The sequence below is a fragment of the Leuciscus leuciscus genome (genome assembly GCF_965113295.1).
Source record: "Leuciscus leuciscus genome assembly, chromosome: 23".
In the NCBI taxonomy this organism is placed as follows: Eukaryota; Metazoa; Chordata; class Actinopteri; order Cypriniformes; family Leuciscidae; genus Leuciscus; species Leuciscus leuciscus.
In genome coordinates, this window is record NC_138747.1 from 19,937,494 (window position 1) to 19,961,387 (window position 23,894).

At 39.8% G+C, this 23,894-nt stretch overlaps 1 protein-coding gene and 1 long non-coding RNA gene across 2 annotated transcripts in view; both read left to right on the forward strand.

Annotated features, from left to right (window-relative positions):
* Window positions 1-23,894, forward strand: part of efna2b (ephrin-A2b) — a 155,679-nt gene that overhangs the window by 75,589 nt on the left and 56,196 nt on the right. The window lies entirely within an intron of this gene.
* Window positions 18,518-20,205, forward strand: LOC309488574. The gene is made up of 2 exons (XR_014202197.1): window positions 18,518-19,444; window positions 19,917-20,205. It is a non-coding gene; the product is annotated as an uncharacterized lncRNA (long non-coding RNA).

The following is a 23,894-nucleotide window of genomic DNA, read 5'->3' on the forward strand; positions in this document are numbered from 1 at the left end:
TTTGCATATATTTCCAGAAGAGAAATCTGAACATTGGATAAAGCCAGATTCAAAATTCTTGTTTCATTTTGTTGACATATTAGAGTCAAAGGTTTTTACAGAGGGGATTTTGGATATCTCTTTTTATCACTCCATTAATCAGAAAAAACTGTCAACAGCCATAAAAAATAAATTTCCGCCCCGTTTTTAGGTATAAAATGTTGTATAAATCAGAATATGAATGATATATGAACAAACCCCTCTGTAAAAACCTTAAGAATATAGATAGGAATACAACTGGAAAGTTTGGTGTATGTAAGTGCTGCTGAAGTGGAGATTTTTGGCTCAGAGTATGAGAGAAACATTTTGAGAAAACGGCCTTTAAAGATTTGCATTGTAAAAATTCATACTTCTTTAGTGGAAACAACTATTTACAGACACAATATCTTATCAAATCATTAGCAACAATAATACAAACCACCTAAAACATATCAAAACTTATAACACAGCATTTATGGCCTTCAGCTGAACAGAGCCCCAGTAAAAAACAGTCAACAACACAAACGGAATCACGTTGTCAGAAATTGAGATTTTGAATTGAGCCAATGAGATTTCGCTTTTAGAGTTAAATGCCCCATTGTACTTTCACGATTGGTTGCTGATAAAAAAGGAAATTACCATATTTGGATCCGACAACATTATACAGGAGAGAGAGAGCTTTCAAACGGTATATGTGATGACAGGGTGCAGACAGCGATCGCGGAGCAGCATGTTGATTTAGAATGCCAACCTTTGTTGAATTTAGTAGAAATCTACAGACGCAAATAGACAAAGTGTAGTAAAATAAAGACCTAAATGTGTATTTTGGACTTTTTTTCACCACAAGTCTGAAAGAAGACATGTTATTGAAGACAAATAGCTCAAAATTGACCAGTGAGAGAAAGGATCAGAACTTAATAGAATAGACTAGAATAATTAAATAAAATATATTATGTTAGTCTAGAATGGAATAGAATATAAAAATAAATTGAAAAATTAAATTATACAAATAATCTGAACAAATAGACTAGAATAGATCAGTCTATAATGGAATAAAGTATATTAGTCAAGAATAGAACTGAATAGAACAGAACGTCTCGGTTACGTAAGTAACCCTCGTTCCCTGAAGGGACTAATTTATTTAATTAGTCAACGTGTCGACTGATTGGGATCACGCTAGGGAGCCTTCGAGTATTGTAAAAAATGAGCCAATGGACATTGGCGTGCATGAATTGTATCACACGCCCCGCCTCGCCCCGCAGCGCGGGTATAAATACGGAAGTGGATGCACACACCAGTTGTTTTTCACTGAGGAGCCGAGCGGGCCCTGGTCAGCGGTGGTACAGCAATAATGGCTGGGGGATTACGTCTCCGTTCCGAGACATTCCCTTTCAGTCGGTCACGTTCGACGTAGTCGACGTGTCGACTGATTGGGATCCTTACTAAGATGCCACTAGTGCTGCCACCTTCCAGTGCCTAGACAAAAGCCTCCTAACCTTCCTGCAATTTGAGCGAATAGGACAGGGCTTAGGCCAGGAAGTCAGCCTATAAGAGGGGGGAGACACAACTGGTCAGTGACGGCAGAGCAGGCTCTGCCAAGGGAAGACACAGGCTCGCCGCAGGGAGTAAAAACCTTGGAAGGATACACATATGGGATCGCCGTAGGGATCACAACATATGGACCCTACCTAACACAAGTTACACAAGCATACAAGTGGTTTAGCATCAGACGCTCCGCCACGTCCAACACCGACGGGGTGAGGAGGAACTCAAGAGGGTTCGAAGAGGGAACTCAACTGGAGCAAAAAGGCGCACTTATCCAGTCCAAGGAAGAGAATGGAGCAGCAAGCCGACACTACAAACCGGGCTAAGGTGAAGCGTGAGAAGGGAGTCCATGGAAGCAATCGGCTTGTCGACTTAATTTCTTAGCGAATGTGCTGGTGTCGCCCAGCCCACAGCTCTTAATCTGTCAGCGAGGCACTCGTGTCAACGCCCAGGAGTCAACGTCCACTCTTTTTGGAGGAGCTCACTACACAGATGGGCACGGTGCACCTTGGGAATTTCACCAAGATGATGGGAACACTAATCTTTTAGTGGGCCAACCTCTGCATGGAAACCGCCTTCCCTTCTGCTGGTTTCCGAAACAGAAGAGAGCTGGAGAGGTCCTGTGACTTTGCATTCTGTCCTGAATAACCGCAAGGCGGGAGGAAAAGAGAAAAGTCTGGGCTGGGTCTGCGTCCCCTGGGACAGCGCTTGCAGGCTCACCACCTGGTCCCGTTTTAAGGGAGAGGTAGGAACCTCGGGCACATATCCAGGCTGGGGTCTCACATTAGTGAGAGTTAGCCGGCCCGAACCCAGGCACGATTCGTTGACCGAAAATGTGTGCAGGTCCCCTACTTTCTTGATAGAGAAAGCAAGCAGGAAAACTGTTTCTTTAAAGGGATAGTTCACTTTGAAATTAATTTTTGGTATGTTTTAGCTTACCTCAAGGGCATCCAAGATGTAGGTGTCTTTTTTTCCGCAGTAGTTTCAATTTTGATATTTTTAGGTCAAACCGTTCTTGTCTGTCAGTCATATAATGCAGGTCTATGGTCACTTGTCTCAAATAGCATGCACAGAGTCCAAATTAAAACAATTCCCCGTCATCCAAATTAAACAATTCCCCATCGTAAGTACACGTTGATGGCCTAAGACACGAAACGAGCGGTTTGTGTGAGAAAACGAACAGTATTTATATCGTTTTTACCACTTATACGCAGCCATGTCCAAGTGATCTGATCTGACGTGTACGCAGACTGGTGCATAGATATATACACTAGATGTCGCCTTAAAGACATTCGTTCCAATGAACTGCGGTAGACAAGGCGATATCTAGTGTGTATATATCTATGCAACAGTCTGCGTACACGTCAGATCAGATCACTTGGACATGGCTGCGTATAAGTGGTAAAAACGATATAAATACTGTTCGTTTTCTCACACAAACCGCTCGTTTCGTGTCTTAGGCCATCAACGTGTACTTACGATGGGGAATTGTTTAATTTGGATGACGGGGAATTGTTTTAATTTGGACTCTGTGCATGCTATTTGAGACAAGTGACCATAGACCTGCATTATATGACTGACAGACAAGAACGGTTTGACCTAAAAATATCAAAATTGAAACTACTGCGGAAAAAAAGACACCTACATCTTGGATGCCCTTGAGGTAAGCTAAAACATACCAAAAATTAATTTCAAAGTGAACTATCCCTTTAAAAACAGATTTTTAACTCAACTACCTGTAGTGCTCAGGGGAGGTCTCAGAGTGCAGTAGCACTGGAGATAGGTCCCAAGAAGGTATAGAGGGGGCACAAGGAAGATTTAATCTCCTTGGACCGCTCAGGAACCTGACGATCAAGTCGTACTTCCTATATCTCAACCGCATCCTGATGTGCTTTAAGGGCAACATCATTTTGAGGATCGAGCGGAACAGCCACGCTCCGACCCATCTTCTGCAGGAAGGAATCACAGAAGTGATCGAACACTCTCGGGGGTCCTCTCGTGAGAAGAACACCAACAATGAACAGGTTCTACTTCAGATCGTAAGCAAGCCTCATTCTTTAGAGGGAACTCTCTCAGAAATAATAGTATCTACGTTCTTTCAGAGGTAGATAGCTGAACCACCACAACGGAACCTGGATATCTCCGGTTCGGTGCGGGTGCCAACAGTGCCCCATCCCTGAGAAGTCTCAGAGTCAGTAAGGCTGTCTAGGGAACGAGGTCCTAGTTGGGCCATTACGGGGCAACTAAAAGAACCTGCTCCTTCTTAACTGACTTAACACAGCAAGAGGGCTCACTGGGGAATTAATGCATTTTGCGTTGGCCCCGGCGTCAGCTGTAAGCCGGTTTCTCCGTGTTTAAGGGAGTAAACAACTGGCAAGGGGACAAGATCAGAGCGGCAACAGATGTAACTGTGTGGCCCCGAAGATATCCCGGACAGCTGGAACATCTGGGGATGGAGTCTCCACTCTCTTCGGCAACAGGCCATAATTTAAAGTGGAAGAAGCGACCACAGAAGCTTCTGACTCCATAGGAGGAGGTGGCGGGCGAGTTGTGACATGCGAGGGAGGCGAATGGGCAACGCTCGCTGTACTGGGCAATGCATCTTGCTGAGCAGCGGCATCAAGCAAGGAAACTGCTAACAACTCGAGGCAATTGAATGCCAATGCAGTGTGAGGTATGCCCGAGCCCTCCTTACTGCATGCCCGTTATACGTGGCCCCTGAGCTAGTGTTTTGTAGACACTTCTGTTCTAGGAGCGATTAGCCCGGAGAAACAAAAGGTCTGAACACTGCTGAGAGTTTTGCAGCATACCAGGTGTTGTTAACACACAGAGCGTGCTGCTCTGCCACGGCCACCTAGGGACTTGGTCATGAAGTCAGTGCTGAAGCGGTCAACATATGGAGGAAACTGTTTATATGCGGCTGCGTTTCACATATGCCCCAGGAGCCTCTGAAGTTTATTCAGTGGGACCCTTTCTCACCTCTAAGCACCGACCGGACACATTCCAGTTGAGAAACGTGCAAACCAATTCGGAAGCCGGACACATTCCAGTTGAGAAACGTGTTAACACAATTCGGAATACAGATGTGTAACAAACAGCACTGCACATGGGCGGGTGCCGGACGTACTGAATCGTCTAGCCGAGTCTGATGATACAAGAACCGGTCAGTGCTACAACGGACCAACACAAGGGGGCCCAAGGTATCAGAGACGTACACAGAGTGAGGCAGCGGGTTAGAGACAGGGACGGGCGTGTGATGTGATTCACGCATGCCAATGTCTATTGGCTCGTTTTTACAATACTCAAAGATGACAGGCTCCCTAGCGTGATCCAAATCAGTCGACTATGTCGAACGTGACCAACTGAAAGGGAACTGAAGTGAATAGAAATAAAATTAACTAAACTGAGTAAAATAGGTAATTGTGCAAAATGATAGAATAGGATGGTATAACAGTCTAGAACTGAACTAAACAGAATAGAGATTAACTGAGTTGAATAAACAGGAATACAGCTGAACTGCATAAAATAGATCAGAATATAGCAGAATATAGAAAGGATACTTCTAAAATATAAGAATAAAATAGAATGTATCTGTCTAAAACCAAATGGAATATAACAGATCGGTCTAGAACAGAACTGAATAGAATGGAACAGATATGCTAGGAGTAAGTATAATATAATAGATCAATCTGGAATGGAATAGATAATATTATTCTAGAGTAGAACAGTTCTAGATTAGAACTGAATTTAATATAAGGAAACTGCTAAGAACTGAACTGAATAGAACATAGTTAATTTTGCAGTAAAACACAATAGAATACTGTGTAGAACTGAATAGAACAAAAAAGTTCAGTCCAGAATAAATTGAATAGAATAGATACAACTAGAAGAAAATATAACCAGTGTAATATAATAGATCAGTCTTGAATATAACTAAATAGAATCGATTATGTTATAGTCGAGCAGACCAGAATCTAACAGAACAAAATAGAGAATGGTTTATCAACAGTATTGTGACTAATATATCAACAGACTGGGTGGATGGAGAACAGGGCAGCATATTGCTGTCTGAGTGCCAGTGTCCCACATCCCATGTGTGTCCTGTTGGAATAAATTCCAGCAAAGGAAGGATGATGTGTGTGCAGATACAGGTGGCACAGGGACACAGCACAGATTACATGAAGGGTGCCGTTCTGTTGTGTGAAAGAGGCCTGCAAACTCTCAGCCTGATAATCAAATGCAGTTTGAGCTTTCAGAACCAGATGCACCCAGGCCTGGCATAGGGAGGGGTTCAAGGATGATTTAAATTTCTTAAAGATATAGTTCACACAAAAATTATAACTCTGTCTATTCACTGAAAGTCTATGGGCCCTATTTTAACAATCTAAGCGCATGGTCTAAAGCGCACAGCGCAAGTGCACTTAGGTCGTGTCCGAATCCACTTTTGCTAGTTTAACGACGGGAAAAATGGTTGATGCGCCCGGTCTAAAAGGGTTGTCCCTATTCTATTAATGTGTAATAGGTGTGTTTTGGGCGTAACGTGCAAAAAAACAATCAGAGTGTAATTTCCCATTCCCTTTAAAAGCCAGTTGCACTCGCGCCATGGCAGATTCGCTATTTTTATGGCGGAATTTGCGAACGGAAAGACTGAACGCTTCTCCAGAGAGGAAACGGATCTGCTTGTGCGCAAGGTTAAAGCGCTCGAGCAGACCATCTACGAGACGAGCCAGATTCCACCAGATCTTTATGTATGCAATATTAATCTTTTACATTGTAATCCTTTTGTTTTTAATGTTTGGCTAGTTTGTGTGCTGCTGCGTGTCCCTGTGTGTGTAATAAGCAGAGTGCATGCACGTTGTGGACTCGCCTATAGGCGCACATTACTAACACGTTCTTTAAATAACAAAAAATTGCCATTGACTTTAGACCATTTTTCAGTTGGTCAATGGCACAGTCTATTTCAGTTGCCTTAAAATAGCAATGCGCCAACAATGCACCTGAACACACCTCGTTTGAATGTATGATCGGGCCCAATGGGGCCCAAAACAACATGGGACAATATGCATACAAGCACTGTATGCAATTTCAGTGCATATAATGCCTACTTTAGCTAGAATGCGGGTGATTGGTGAATGCAGGGTTTTGTGTCGAAATACTGTTAAGTGAATTTCCCCCTCAAGGTTTTATTCATTAGAAAACGTATACATTTTGTGTCTAAAATTTGGGATGGTTAGTTTATATTATACAATGCAAGAAATAAATAGACAAGAAATAACTAAGAATCTGTTTGATAGGCCAATTTTCTTTTGTTGAAGGAGTAGAGGACAGCAGACTTTTTGGCCCGAGTGCACATCTTTTCATTACATCATGACCAGCTGTAATTAACGTTGTAGTCAGTGCCATTTCTTAATGTTTACTCCATGTAAATATATTACAATAATGTGAAAATTTATTATTTATTTTCCATGGGAGTGAATCTGCACGAGTCATCAGAGAGCAGCGGTTTGAGGCTGGGTGGCCAAATTGTTGCTCAGGTAATTTTAGCTGTTTACGTTTGGTTCATTATTCTGGGCTCTGTGCATTCTGTCTCCAACTGAAATTACCCTCCATTACGGCCATTTGATATTGACTTTAATTTGAGTGCATGTTATTTTTGTATATATCTCATGAACCGTGCAGATTGATTTGATTTGGCTTTGTAGATTCATTTAAATACACCCACGCCCTATAGACGTACGCACATGCGTAAACACACAACAAAACACCTACAGCAAATACACACTTGCATTGCCTCCAGAGACTGTAGAGATGAGACAGCTCTAATTATTGTAATGTGTCTATTTGTGTTATTGTAACTGACTTTCAGAGAGGTGGCAGAATTTTGTTTCCAACAGGGATCTTTTCTTTCTCAAACATCTCTCTTTATGAGACCCCTGGGTAACATCTCCAGCGTACAGGGTGATGGTCATGTGGTGCATTGTGGGAGTGAAACTCTGAAAAACTGAGATGTTTGAACAGGCAGCCTGTTCCATGTTGAGACCTCACATGCGACTCCAGAGGAAAGTGAACCTGGATGGGACCGGGCCTCCATGGACACCTGATGTTCCACTAATTGGCCACGGGTGAGCGGTGTGAATCTGCAGGCAGGGCTCTGAGGCATCAGAGACGAGCAAAACAGGCTTTGCGTGAAAGGCCTTGGTATGATTTTATTAAATTATATTTGATGCTTAATGGAAACTCTTTACCTGTGGAACAGCGTCCATTACCGCACACAAGGGCTTCGGGGCTCTTTAGAAACTTGACAAAAAGCTATCCACCCAAGACCTGCTTAAAGACAAAAACGGGGCTCTGAACCTGTGTTCTTGGAAGATTAGAACATATTTTCATAAGCCTTTTTAATGAAATGGAGGAGAGCACCACCCCCCACCCCCCACCCCCCACCAACCCTGTCACCAATCTTGTCCAAAACGTGTCAGGGTAAGGACAACGCTCAGAGGATTTTGGCACTCACATTACACTGTTGTTTTATTATTCGTCTCTCAGCCCGACTGAAAAGCAGATGAGGCCCAGTGTGTTTCATTTACTGGTTTATTTAAATTTTTTTCATACTGGTTTATTTTATTTTTGTTCAAATTGTTCATAATTTTCATATTGGTTATCACAACCAACTTTTGATTTACAGCATTCACGTGATTGGCTTTTAAACACAGAGCCTCTTTAGATTAAGACGGACAGTATCTCAAGGATTGTTAAATATATGGGCCCTATTTTAATGATCTGAAACGCAAGTATCAAGCATGAAACGCAAGTAACTTTGTGGGCGGGTCTTGGGCGCTGTTGCTATTATACCGGCGGGATAAATTACTCTTGCGCCTGACGCAAATCTAAAATGGGTTGGTCTGAAGTAGCTTCATTATTCATAGGTGTGGTTTGGGCGTAACGTGAAATAAACCAATCAGAGCGACATCTCACATTCCTTTTAAGAGCAGGCGCGCTTGTTCCATGGCGGCTTGCTATTATAACGGCGTATTTGCCAGGTGCACGCCAGGAGCGGTTCACAGCCGAGGAGACCGACGTTCTCATCAGGACCGTAAAAGACAGAGAAGTGACATTGTATGGGGATGGGAGAAACCCACCCAATTAGCTTCGGTTAAACAGGCGTATAAAAATGTGGGTAAATGTGTAAGCTAGATTTATGCCTATTTTTTCACATCTTCACGGACACAACAATGATTTCCCTCGTGTGTTAATATTTTTCCTTGTAATAATGTATGGCTTTCTAAAAATGAGAACTGCTGCGTCTGTGTGTAGATGAGATAAGCAAAGTGCATGCGCTTTGTGCACACGCTACATTGATTATGGCCAAGCATGCGCCCTTAAAATAGCATATGAATAACATGCGCAACGCACCACTGACTTTAGACTAGGTTTTTCCTGGTCAGTGGCGGAATTGTTTTCTAAACCTTCAAAATAGCACCAGGGAACGTTTGCGCCGGAACACTCCTCCTCTTTGCGCTGGACCGCCCCCGGGAGCGCAAGTTAATTTCCTAATTTACCGACGTGCGTCTGTGGAGGGAAAAGTCCACTGTGCGCGGGTGAAAAATAGGAATGATACATGCGTCGGTGTACAAAGTTAATTGTGCTGGGTACAAGATAGGGCCAGGGCCCTATGTCTCTTTTGATAACGTGACTGCGCACATATCTATTCAAACGTGCATACCTGTATAGACTAAACACGTAATATGCATGTGCACGCCGTCAACGTTTTCACAGATTCATGTTTTTGTAGTTTACACGGAGATGATAACGTTTAAAAAAGAAAAAAAAATCTAAACTTGCACCTTGGATCCTATTTTAAAGTTTGCGTTCTCGAGCCACCAAACACAAATAAACGGTTATGCAAATAAACGGCCAAAACGCATTCAATGTTTTCTGTTTTCAGTTAAAACGGTGTTATGTAAATGAATCGTTGGCCCCTAAATTAATAACTAATGATGTTTACAACTGAAGTGAATCAATCAAAAAACTTACTTTAGCTGGACAATAACTTGGACTAGATAAACTAGAGCTGCTGTAAAGCCAAAACAATCTCTGTTCCATTAATTTCCTGTTATCTCTGTAAAGCAGCTTTGCAGCATTGTTAAAAGCGCTATATAAATGAAGGTGAATTTAACTTAACTTAAATTGTGTTTTACTGTCCTTACACAGAGAAAATCTATCTATCTAAAATCCGCCCGTCCGTCTGTCATCCATCCATCCATCCATCAACTTTTGACTTTTAATGTATAATTCATTTTTAATGCACATTTTTTCTAATGCACTAAATGGTTATATTTAGGCAGATATTAAAACCCAAGTGTAAAATAATAATAATAATAATAATATTGACTTGATAATGTTAAAAAGTTGAATTACTAAAATAACTAAAACTAAATTAGAACTAAAACTTAAATAAGTTTTAACCAAATAAAAATGACAAAACACACAACTTTACTTCACAAATGAACTTTACCTAAAATGAAAATAAAAACAGAAAATATAAAAGTAAAATCTATAAAAGTATATCAATGATACTAAATGATACTAAAATAACACTGTTACCAAGTGCCAGCTGCAAGCTGCAAATATTTACGTTCTCATCATCAGATGATAACTTTACAGTGAACTACAACATATGTGGCCTAAATTGTAAGTAGGATAGTCTAACCTTTGCTGACCAAGGTAAGCAATTTAGATTGATGACAAACAAACCATCTACCAAAGAAAACATTACACAACTTGCACGTCTTCTAACTTTTAGTTCAGTGTAAGTTTTCTAAGCTGCCTGAAGTTGTTTTCTCCAAAACTCCTTGTGGTGACACACATGTGAAATATTCTTAACATTTAACCACCAAAATGAATAAACTAAGAGCTAAATCACGACGGGTCGTCTTTACGTTTTTGTGACAGGTGCAGTTTTACTGAGAGACTGAGACTAGCTGAAAATGATGCTGAAAGTTCCACAATAACCTTACAGTTTGTCATTAATATTCAGGAGGAATAACAACTAAAATAATCCTGTTCTCAAAAGGACAAGACTGCATATTTTAATAAAAATATAATTTTAGTAGAAAATTATTATAGTTAATTTTCCCAATTCACCCACCATAGGTTTGGCAAAACGTTAATTTTAGGCCTAGCATGTGGCTTAAAATCTTCGCTCTGTCCCATATTTGCAGCCGTCTAAGGCAGAGAGAGAGAGGTGCTAATGCGAGCTGACTGGCATTAATGGGCGCTGACTCGACCATGTGTTGCCCACAAGCTGACAAGCAGCAGGCAGCAGGCAGCGGGCTCGTCCAGGGCCGGCTGTCCGACAGACAGACCCTAAGATTGGGGAGAAAAGCACCCCACTTTCTCCCCTGGGCCCCACTCCTCCCTCTCTTCTCAGCAACTCTGATTGATCCAGACGTTGGGTGACCTGTACTGTCAGTCAAATCTGCCCACAAGGTGCTTCCTGTCATGGGCTTGCACGTTTAGTCCACAAACACTCCAGAGTGATCAACGCTCTCTATCTCTGAATGTCTCGACACACTCACCTGAAGGCTTTAGTAGCATATTAGATTAAAAACTAAATCAGAAGTGTAAAGCTTGATGTTATACACCACATCTGCTCATAAATATTTAAATTGAATGATAATGACGTTGCTGTTATGCACATTAGTTCCATTACAGTGCATTGCTGTCTACTTAGACAACGTCATACAGTAGATGTGCACTCAACACGAAGACTGTTCTAAAAGCCCATCGTTAATGCTACCTTCCGAAATAACTTGTTTTGGCAGCGTCGCATGTATCCTCTGTGGAGAAGGAAATCCCAGAATGCATTGTGATGAGCTCTGTTAAAAAAATGGCAGATGAGTTGAGAAAATAACTATATTTCTTTCATTAGTGAAAAAAAATTATTTTTTTCCCTGCATTTCTTAAAACTAGACAGTTTAAACTTTCCTTAGCGATCATACATGATATGTAAAAATGTGCAAGACATGAAAGAGAATTTAAATGCTCACACCCCGAAGCGGGCACACACAGCCGTCGGTCACACATAATTTGAGAACTGAATTGAGTTCTTTTTCATGGCTTATTGTTTTTAAATGGCCGAATATATGCAACAAATATTTCAAAAATGATTTTTGATTGATATAAACAGTCTTATGTTATGTACGTAAAAATCAGATATGCATCAATATATTGGTCTTAGTGACATCAGCCTAATTCCTGTTAGTCAACCTTATTAATGTTATCAAACAACAAAAGAAAACAAAAGATCACTCACTGCACTTGACTGAATAACTTTTGTAGTTTTAATAAAAATAATTGTATATTTAATGCATACAGTGAATAATATGTAGTGTTTGTACATTTTGATTATTCAATTTCTGTAGTATTTCTTATTTCTGATGGAAAGGCCTACCTGAAAAACTTAAAGTACTGCTTATTTGTATCATTGTTCTGCTGTATTTATTTGCCCTATTGCTTGTAATTAGTTTCTTTGTTCTTATTTTATTACTGACTGTTCATATTGCCCACCCCTATTGTGGACAACAGTACATCAAAGTAATTGAAGGGACCGCTAGATGTGTCCATCCGTGCTCACGGCCAATAGAGTATACTTAGTCTTGAGTATAAAACTATATAAAAAAATAAAATAATAAAAAACAGATTAATGGAGTACATTTTATAAGTAAAGCTAATTTGGTCTTTCTACTTCAGTATGTCATGTTTAATTCAATGTGTTGCAATTTTTATTTTTATTTTTTAAGTAAATCCTTTTTTTCAGTGTCTGTATATGGACCTTTAGAAGATGGCAGCAGTAGAGCAAGGCAGCATGCTAGGTGTTGGAACAGAGCAATTGTTTGACGAGTGTGAAAAGTCTTTGCATAAGGCATGACGAGTATTTTTGTGTGATTCATTATTTATGTAACGTTCATCTTTGTGTCAATATCAAGCATTATGACACAAGGTCTGTATTTACAATGGCAGCATGTGTTTCTCAGAAAGATGACTCTTTTTTTCCAAGCACCTTTAGTCATATTTGACTGTAAGTGATACATGCTGGGAATTGAGGTCCCAGGTACATTACAACTGAACCTTTTTAAACCTTCTTCATTTGGTAATACGACATGTGTGCCTCTTTTTTGATTCTGCAACCATACGATCGAGTAAATGTAGTAGAGAATCAGTCTGAATGTTTAGTCGATAACTCAGAGATGAACGAGGAATGAGCGATTTTAAATCAGCGGAGCTGGACTCATGGGTTTCGACTGTTGCCCTGTAATAAGGTGTCAAGTGTGTAAACAGGTATGACAGATCCAGATTTGAGGTGACAGCTGGAGAGAGGGTGAGTGAGCCACGCTGCGTTCTGACAGACTTCCTTCCCTTCCGACATACGCACATTCCCTTCAGCCCGTCCACGGATCACGGAACGTTCCACAGGATCGTTGGCCAATCTAAGTCAGCCACTGTGACATGTACACCTGCTTCGCCTTGATAGGCAGTTGAACCTCAGGACTGTCGGATGTGGCCACCCCCTACCTGCCTTGATAGGTGTGCAACTCTTGGAGACCCACCAAAGCTGGCAGCCACCAATGCTTCATCACCCCCCGCCACATCAGTCAGTCTCAACTGGAGGGGTCCGTCCTGACGCGGATCGACCCGGCACACCACCTTTCTGCTGACAGTCCGTCACATGCAGAGGGCGCGTCAGTCACGGCTGCACCACCCCATTCTGCCATCAGCGCCTCTCTGCACATGGCTAACCACAGTCCCTGCTGCCACATGGCGGGGGAGCTCATGTTTTAATACTTTGTGGAACACACTTATACATACACACTCTCAACCTCTGGAAGTTGACAGGTCTCGCCTATCCCAGTTGTTAACATTAGCCTTACTACAGTTTTAGAAGTTTTTAGCAGTCCAGATAAATGTTTTGTCTGCTGCATGACAGATTTGTGTTTGTGTATGTTAGCTACATGCTAACCTTTAGCCTATTGAGTGCTATGGGTGCAGGCCGTCAGTGAGTTTGGTATTGATGGATCATGGCAGTGTAGTGCCTCAGGGATCAACAACTCTAGAGGCCTTGGGATTTAATACATGATCACTGCTGTCCAGATTTGGAATTTCAGTGCAGAGAGCTGTCAGTACCAATGTTAACAATGAGTAATGTACAACCAGTGAAATTGCAACATTTTTGGAAAAATGCAGATGGTACTTGCATGTGCAAAAGTTGCCACCGTGATGCTACAACGTTGCTGGTGGTTGACAACGTTTTGGTGTTAGGTTTGTGCTCCATTCAGAATTTGAAATTAGGTAGCACATGATGTAGATTTGCAATTTGAGGGAGGGAGGGCACCTTGGAGTCGGGAGAGTGACAGGTGGAGGGCTGGGGACCAGGGCGGTGCCAGCAGAATGGGAGTCCTCCATTGCGGTACCTATAATGCTGGGGGCCAAGGAGGCGCTGGCAGCATTTCAGAGGAATCTTAGCTCATTCCTCGTGAGCAATGGCCTCCAGTTCAGTAATGTTCTTGAGTTTATTTGCTGTAACCGCCACCTTCAGATCCCACCAGAGATTTTCTATGGGGTTCAAGTCGGGTGGGAGCCAGGGAGGATGATGGGAAACATAGTGCATAAGTGACAGTTGAGATTGTGACACGTTTTTTTTTTAACAATTAACGAATTAATTAACTTTATTTTTTAATAAATAAAGAACAGAGAAAAACACTTTATTTTCCAAAATGCATAACCTGTGTAAAATATATTCAAATGACCATTTTAATTCAATAAATTCCTCTTCCTGGCATTCTGATTCAAATTTCAATTTTACTTCTTCCAGGATGGGGCCAGATCGATTAAAAATCTTGAATTTTGCACAATTCAGATAGTGATTTTTGTTGTCCTAAATGCTTTTTTGTTGTTGTTTTTTTCTGTTGTCAAAAGGTTTGTAATGGTGTTTTTTTTTTTTTTTTTTTTATTGTCTAAAGCATAACTAGTGTGGAATGAGTTGAGGCCCAAAGCTTAATATTTAGGGTTTATTCAGATACCTAACCATAATTATATATAATATTGTTAGTGATAATTGCCTTAGCAAACACTACTAATTAAACTGCAACACCAAAGATATAATCTGGTCAGGAAACTTTATTTTCAAAGTTGTCCCATTATATGTCTAAAAACCTCAGTCCAAAATAATATTTCAAAAAACAAGAGCAGAGTTTACCTGTCCTTGAGTAAAAGCCTTCTGAAAAAAATGAACCCAGAGTACCTTGCCAAGAGGCAAGTTCAACCTGCCAGGCTCTGCTAGTGAGGACAGACGACAGTGCCGACTTTGATGTGGAAATGAATGGATTTATTTTTAAATTTCTTGACGAGGTGTAGCGGGTGTTCTCGGTGGCCTGTGACAGTGGCAGTTGGCAGGTGCCGCAGGTAGAGACCTCGATAGATGTCTATGTTTGATCCACATTTACCCACTGGCACTCAGACACTAGAGGAGATCCTACCCAGGAATACATGATCACTCATAGAATAGAGAAGTGAGGAGAAAGAAAGGATGCAACCAGCTTTGATGATTTATCAATAATGCGCTTAGCTCATATTCCAGTTTAATCCAGTTGGTTTTGTACAATGATATTGACTACTAGTGGTTAACATTTCCTAGTTTTCCTAGTTTTTTACTGTGTGTGTGTACAGTATATATATACTTAGAAAGCAGTGTAAACGCATATCTACGCCTGTGAAACCACCCATAACAGCCTAGTATCTTCAGAAAAGTTCATATTTTACCTATCTAAAGTTTTAACAAAGTTACTCCATCTTTGTTGAAGCATTAACTACAGAAATACCCACATACAAAAATTTCATGGCCTTTCACTGACAGACAAGCGAAATGAAATCTGGAAAAACCCTTGCAAAGTGATGATGGCACTGAATACTCCCACATCCCTCTTCACGCCGAGGAACAGGACGAATTTAATTTCGTGACCGTCTTGAATTGCAAATGTGGAAGAAATGCTTGGCAGATCTCCAGAAGAGTGAGAGCGCATAGTGCCTGACAGGCTGGTGTGTCACATTAGTCAAATGAGATGTGAAGGCTGAACCAATCATCTGATGCAGGTAAAAAGCTCCTCACGGTGTCGTCCTGACAGCTCCAGCCAATGAGAAAAGCAGGAAAGTTGTTGGCACTCTGGCCAAAAAACAAAGGCCTTGATCAATACAATCCATTACCAATTAAAGGCCTTAATTAAATAATCTGTTTATGTGAAACAGGGATCCCTCAGCCGTTAACGGAAACAATCCATCATCCAGAACTATTAAAGTCCGTCCTGCTGGCGATATTTCAAATTCCTGGCCATTTTTAATCTCCTGATTTGAAGCAGTAGTGAAAGCCTAATGCTTTAATTCATCTGGTGGGTGGTGGAAATGCATTTCAAGATGAGGCTCTGTGCTGAAGGTGGGAGAGAAACAATTTAGCAGGTCTTGTTGTAAGGCTGGACATGGTAAGGCCAAAACCTGACTCGACCAAGTGCTTCTGTGCACGAAAGCTAATTGAAGTGATAAACTGCTGACCATCTGCCACAAGAGAGCATCTTCAGAGTGAAACCGGACACGAGGGGCTCATTGATCCATGCTAATTCCACAGGAGATGCTATTAGGCGAACGCTCGGCGGCGTGTGTGTGGAAACGAGCTCGTGCTGATGGAGAAACCGGGACGTAATGGACCCCTTCACTTACATTCTCACACCCACATTACTTTTCACCTCCTGAACGCATGTAAAGCCTCTCAGAGCCAATGAAGAAATTAGCCCCAGCGCTTCTCCATCCGCTGTGCCTCAGAGAAGATTGACCCCCGAGTCGCTCGCACCATCTCCTGATGTACATTTCATTTTATCGGCCAGCTGTCAGTGCTGGCTAGGCGTACGATAGCCTGTCAGAATGAAATGAGGATTGACAGGGCGACTCAAGCACCTCAGGTCACTTGGTTTAGACTGAAGCAACTAACTCACATTTATCTCTTTATAGAAGACTCAAGTCTGTGAAAACAAACCTGAGTTGGTGGAAACCGGAGTGTTGTAAACGCATTTTATTTCATCTACACTGTACACAATTTTGAATGAAACAAAGATTATTGGAATATGTTTTAAAGATGCTATTTCAGACTTTCTACTTGGAAATATCACATCACATTTAATTCAATGTGTTATTACTGACTAACTGTAATTATTTGTGAAATCTCTTAGCAATTTTGGAGTGAAATAGTAAACCAAAGTAAATCCTACACCATTTTTTTTTTTTTTCAGTGTATAACTCAGTGTTTTTAAGTTGCATGCCTGAAACTATGATAATATATTCATACATTTGTATGATACATTTTCATGAATGTCCAACCAACAAAATAAATCTTTTAAAATTATTATTTAAAATAATCTGACTTTATTTTATTTTATTTATTTATTTATAAAGAAGCAATGTTGTTTCTGGTTCTGATCTGGTTGTAAAATGGCGTGTGATGCGACTCTTCAGAAACTTTTTTTAAGTAAATAATTGATAATTTAAGTACAAAAAACATTTTATCTTGAAGAATTGTTTTCAATAATACGATATGAACATTATTTTCAAGGTATACAAAAATATTTTACTTTTTGCTTGATGGCTACACCTCATGGCATTTTTAGTGACATTACATTAACCTTTTCTTTGACAAGGGTCTGTTTTAAAAAAATGAAACTCGCAAGAATACAAAGAGTACATTTATAAGACCTCGGGGCATGTATTTTAATCTAGATTATTTTGTGTGTGTGTGTGTTTAGACTCTTATTGATCATTTACCTTTATATACTATATTTATACAAGGCTTCTTATAAAACCTGCTGTCACCTCACATGGGTGGTGGTCATGTATAAAAGTTGTTTAACCCTGTAGCTCATTTATAATTGATTAAACTGATGGACCCCTTGTAACAACACTCCCCAGTCTCCTACTTATTACTTAAAGAGAGATTCTTGAGTGTTTAAATGTGTATTTGGCTTAAAAGACATCAGTGATTATTAGTAGCAGAACACTTGGTCTACCGCATAATTTAAGAGGGTCGTTTGAGGATTTGCTGCATTAGCTGCCTCCTTTTCTAATTAGATTTTAAACTGACGTATATTAAACTGTACGTACAGTGTGCTTGTGTATATTTCTCTCCAGTTGTAATGGCTCAAGTGGGAAGTGGGATCTTCTGATCTCTGCCCGCTCCAGCCCTCCATGACTCGTCCAGAAGAGCTGACTGTTTGCTGATGTGGCATTTTGTTAAAAAGTATTCATTCTCACAACCAGTAAACAGCCAGAGCTGGAACGTAGTAGATTTGGGAAAATTTTAAGCAGAATGCTGCCCTGCTCCAGAGCCACGGAGCTGTTTATTTGTGAGACGGGCACTTCGCCGGTGCCATGTTTCATATCATTCTGAAAGATTCTCATTTTCACTTTTAAGATTTTCTGATTGCACATGCCGAGGGTTTTGAGGGTGCCGAGAATAGTTGTGCATGGCTTTTTGGCAGGAATTTGCATTACAAAATTCAGTTTTTTGGAAGAGCTAATTAAAGGCCGTTCACACTGACAGCAATTAAATCACTGGAGGTTGTCAAGTCGCTGTACAGTTGGTAGTAAGCGTTCATACTCGAAGGAATGGGTGGTTGTCAGAGAAACGCTGTCTAGATTTACCCTCGATTTGGAGATTTTCGCATTGTGTTACTGCAGATTTACTTAAAAAAAAGTTTCATCATGTCACCTTAAATAGTCAACTCTCATTCAACATAAATTATTCGGTTGCTTTGCACTGTCAGTGTGAACCTTTTAGAACCTTTTAGTCTGTGCACTGAGCTACAATAAATAACGTTCTGTACAGGACAACACTTTTAAATAGCCATGTGATTAATGACATGAAACGGAAGTTGCAATAGTCTTTTCTTCCCTATTGTGACGTATATCCAAGTGAAACGGTTTCTTGAAGAAGAAAAAATGTTGGTTGGGGCTTGATTTTGTCCATTAGGAATTGGATTGGTTTGTTATGGTCATCAGAGAAGAGAAGAGATGTTGTTGGGAGGCTAAATTATTTTGATTAAAGATTAACATGAATTAAAAAAAAGATAAATCATTTGTAATAAATACTGCAATATTCCACAAAAATAAGGATTGTCCATTTTGATGTCATAGTGTTTTTTTTGTGTGTGTTTTATATGTTGGTAAACATGCACGTTCTGTTCCAAAAGTTAGTGAGCTCGATACACACTCATACACAATCTTATAAGGGACCTTTATAAGCAGCATAAGCATTAATATAAAAAGCAAACTCAAACTTTGGGTAAAATAATTTTAATAATTTTAATTAATTAATTATTATTATGAATTATTAATAAAATAAAATAAATACACACAGCATTGCAAGTATTTTCAAAGAGAAGCCAATCCCAAAATACAATGCGAAAAGCTCAGTGTTAAAAAAATCCAAGATGGTGGACAAAGCAACAGAAATATTGATTATAAATATATACAGTATATAATGTATAATTTATTCAATAATTAATACTTATTAAAAACTGAGTATTTAACTCAATATTTGTGTGCCATTTATGCTTATTATGCTTAAATATACTAATTGTTTATTATTCAAGATGGAAAAGTATTGATAAAATAATAATTGGATTAAAATTAATAATAAGTAATGCAATAATTGATTATTAAAAATTGATTATTTAACCACAATTTTTCCATGTATAATTGTGCTACTAAATATACTAAAGCCCTATTCGCATGGGATAAGTATTACCTGGTGACCTCTAGTCATTTGTAATAATTGTGGAGGTTGTCTGTTATCTCCCAGAGAATTCCCCCGCAAATGACCGAACACCGAGGTCCTGTGATAATATTGGTTCCGTGCGAAACAGCATCTCTGTGATTTGGCACGGTCATTTATAATTTTTTCAAGGTTTTTGTTTCCTGTGCGCTTTTTTATCCATCTTTTGCGAAGTTGGAAACACAGTTGGAGTGTTTTGATAGTATTTTGGGTGCTGGGCCATATCACTATACACCATACAAATATACAATTTGCAGAAAGAGAAAGCTGAAAACCATCAGAAGAGCAAAACAAAAAGAATGACATGTATAGCAGCATGCGGTAAGGAACATTCTTCTGTTTATGATATATCATACAGCTAGACCTATAATAACAAGACACTTCCAAGCAATAGCCTATTGACATCATATCCGGGAGACAAGTCAGTAAATTCGAGTAAAATCACAGGCTTCGCTTATCCTGTGCGAATGCGCCACACGAAATTCAGATGTGGGTGTGTAATTTCTAAATCACACGAGGTCCCCAGATAATACTAATATAGTGCGAATAGGGCTTAAGCCATATAATTTATTGAAGACTTAAAAATATTGATAAAAAATTATTGAATTTAAATTAATAATAATGAATGCACTAATTAATTGAAGCAAAGCAAACAATTTTACCTTAAATGTTTGTGTGCCATGTATATTGATGCTTATGGACCATTTTCACAGACTGTGATGATGACACATTTCCATAGTTATTAACATTGTGAATTTTAAAGTTTTTTATATATATATTTTTTTAAATGAATACACAAAACGGTATAATATATTTTGACCTCTTTTGGAAAGTCATGGAAACGCTATCACTGTTTCTTTTTCTTTTGGTTTCAGGGCAAATGCAAATACAAAAATCTCCCAAGTTTACCCGACTATGATGGCCTTCCTCTTCTGAGAACCCGGAAATGTAAAAAGGGTCAATTTCTTTCTTAAAGTCCCTAATGAGTGTGTGTAGGTGTGTTGGTCAAGGTCTGAGAGAGTTCTGGTGTGAATAAAAGGTCTGGGTGGAACTTTACATCAGATAAGTGGAGCGACTACTCAATTCAGGCCAACGGCTCCTTCAGAAACAGCAACTCATTAGACCAGCGCAGAGACCAATCAATACAACCATTAACCAAGAGCAGCACTTGAACAGGATCAAACCTGCTCAATTGGTCAGCATTGCTGCACTCTGTGGTCGCCCCCTGCTTCACTCCCTTTCGAAATTTCTATTCCTCTCTCTCATACTGATAAATCACTTTACTTCATCTGTTTATTACTAAAGGACTAGTAGGACTCTCATTCTTGGACCTTTTTGCTGAAAATGACTTTATGATAAGTTTGTGACTGGCATCAGTCTATATCTATAGAATGAACACATAATATGCATTTGCACGCCATCAGCGTTTTCACAGATTCGTGTTTTTGAAGTTTACGTGGATATGATAAAGTTTTTTTTTTATTTTTATTTTTTTTATTCAACGCTTACACCTTGGAACCTATTTCAAGGTTTGTGTTCTCGAGCCACCAGGCACTGTTGTGCAAATTAGCAGGCCGGAGCGTGTTAAGGGTTTTCCGTTAAAACGGTGTTGTGTTAGCGGACCCTAAGTTAATAATGATCTTTGCAACGGAAGTGAATCAATCAAAACTAATTTTAGCTGGACAATAACTTTATTCTAGAGCTGCTGCAAAGCCAAAACAATCTCTGTTACTTTAATTTCCTATTATCACTGTAAAGCTGTTTTGATACAATCTATATTGTTAAAAGCGCTATATAAAGGAAGGTGACTTGACTTGACCTTGGCATCCCCAAAAGTTTTTTTTTTTTTTTAATCAGAGGTTAAGATTTATTTATTTATCTGTTCTTGAGCAGTACAACCCAAAAGTTTACTTGTGCTCGGCGCATTTTACAGAGGACAGCTTCCTGAACGGCGGCTATATACAAAGACTACTTCCTTCGGATGAGACGTTAAACCGAGGTCCTGACTCTCTGTGGTCATTAAAAATCCCAGGATGTCCTTCGAAAAAGAGTAGGGGTGTAACCCCGGCATCCTGGCCAAATTTGCCCCTTGGCCCCTGTCGATCATGGCCTCCTAATCATCCCCATATACTGATTGGCTTCATCACTTTCTCCTCTCCACCAGTAAGCTGGTGTGTGGTGAGCGTTCTGGCGCAATATGGCCGCCGTCGCATCATCCAAGTGGTGGTGGTTGAGGAGATTCCCCCCTTCTATGTAAAGCGCTTTGAGGTCTCAGAAAAAGCGCTATATAAATGTAACAAATTATTATTATTAATTACCACTGTGAAATGTTCTGCTCATGTCGTGCTTGATCGATCATCCGCATTTTCAGAATCCGACTTCAGGGCTCAAACTGATACGATAAAACCAGCAACATTGTTAACTGTGTGTTTACAATTGCATAAAGTCCTCCTGCGGTCAATAATTTAATCCTTTAAAACCCCTCTTTGATCACCAAAATGACATATTTAAAGATTTCTTCCTGTGAAAAAAAAATCAAAAAATCATGCCTTAACATAGCTTGAATGTAACTCTACACTCTAGACCAGGGGTGCCCAATCCTGCTCCTGCCGATCGACTGTCCTGCACAGTTCATCTCCAATCCTAATCAAACACACCTGCCTGTAATTTTCAAGTGATCCTGAAGACGTTACTTGGTTGCTTCAGGTGTGTTTGATTAGGGTTGGAGATGAACTGTGCAGGACAGTCGATCGGCAGGAATAGGATTGGGCACCCCTGTTCTACACATTAATATGCAAATTAGCCCTGCCTCCACTCACTCACACCAGCTCAGAAATCTACTCTGTAGTAAAGTTTATTGTAGTAAACGCTGCACAATGGCAAGTGGAAATACTGGTTTAATGGAAGGGATGATCGCTTTAACTTTCGCTCTGATCTGCTTGAACTGATGCGCTACAATGATCTCTCGGTATTTATTGTTTGAATTTTGTGATAAAATAGACAGAATTGGAAAGCTGTGACTTTGTTTCATATCAAAAGTAACAAAACACAAAGCTTATTGCGATTTATTGGACAAACATTCAAGATGAAACCTGAGTGACGCACAGTCTCTGTTCAACTTTCTATTCATAAATAGATAAATGAATCATCTAGCCTATATTTTTGTCCTGTAAGTTTGTGAATAAAAATGAAAATGTGAACAAAAACAGAGCCTATGAAATGGCTTATTATCATTCAAATTAAGGGTAATAATAGATTATAACTGAATTTTTACGACCCTGTCCGTCAAAATGACGGACAATGTGGAAGTCTAATGCAAACTCTGACTTAACATGCATTTTTATGTTATACCAATGCCCCTTGTAGTAGTGCTGAGAATACAGTGTGCATTTGAATTATATTATGAATTGCGGTCTGATGTTCTGGAATGCAATGAGATGACGTACAAATACATGAAAAAGATTCCCTTTAATGTAAACACAGGCCAAACTCCCTGTAGTGATATTCTCCCTTCTCCATTTATTGCTTATTTTGGTATTGCATTATTTTCCCTTTCCCTTTCAATTCCATCTGGAAAGAAGAGCCAAGGCTCACCAACCTCATTAACACACTTCAAATAGAATTATTAGGAAAAAATGAATAAGTGAGCAACAGTTTGTGAAAATGTAATAATTCAGTTGTTCTGCCTAGCCGTAATTCCCCGGGATTTCATTAGGAAGTGTAGAGGCACCTAAGAAGAAAATCACTCTTTTATTTGGCTTTATGCATATTGTATTTCAATGCGTGGTAGTTTTGCGCTGGAAGGCTGTGATGGTTTTGCATGTAATACTGTACGTCACGGTTCTGCACGTAATACGGGAGGTGAGCGGAGAGAATGTGCGAATAGCGCGGTATTAACGCACATCTCATCTGGGACCTGAGTGGCAAGAGCGTTTATTGTCAATGCAGAAAACCACAGATGGAGTTTTATGCATTCTGCTTATGGGCTTGTAGTCATTTACAAAATGTAGAATTTCTTATGTAAGGCTGGCTGCAAGTTTCTTTTAGTTTAGGGTTATTATATAGAGGGATAAAAGTGGCAGGACAGATCTTAAATATTTGATTTTTTCATTTTAAATCCTAGTCAGATGGGTGGCGAGAGTTGAACACTGGGTGTTTTAAGAGACTAAGAGACTAGCTTGCTCTAACCCCTCTGACCTTTAACCTTCATCTCATCAGGTTTTTTGTCCATTACTGACAGGAAGGTCAAAGATGTTTTGCCCCAGCTGTGGTTCATGAGCTGAGCATCAAATTCTTTCCTTCTTAGAAATGTTTTTGTTTCATGTCTCAAAGTTTTTCATCAAAACACTCGCTGGGTAATCTACTTGGACACGAAAATAATGTAACCAGCCAGGCTGTTGTCTCTTTGAATAAATCAGGATTTCCATGTCATGTTTTTATAGTTCTATTTGCCTTTTTATGGGTT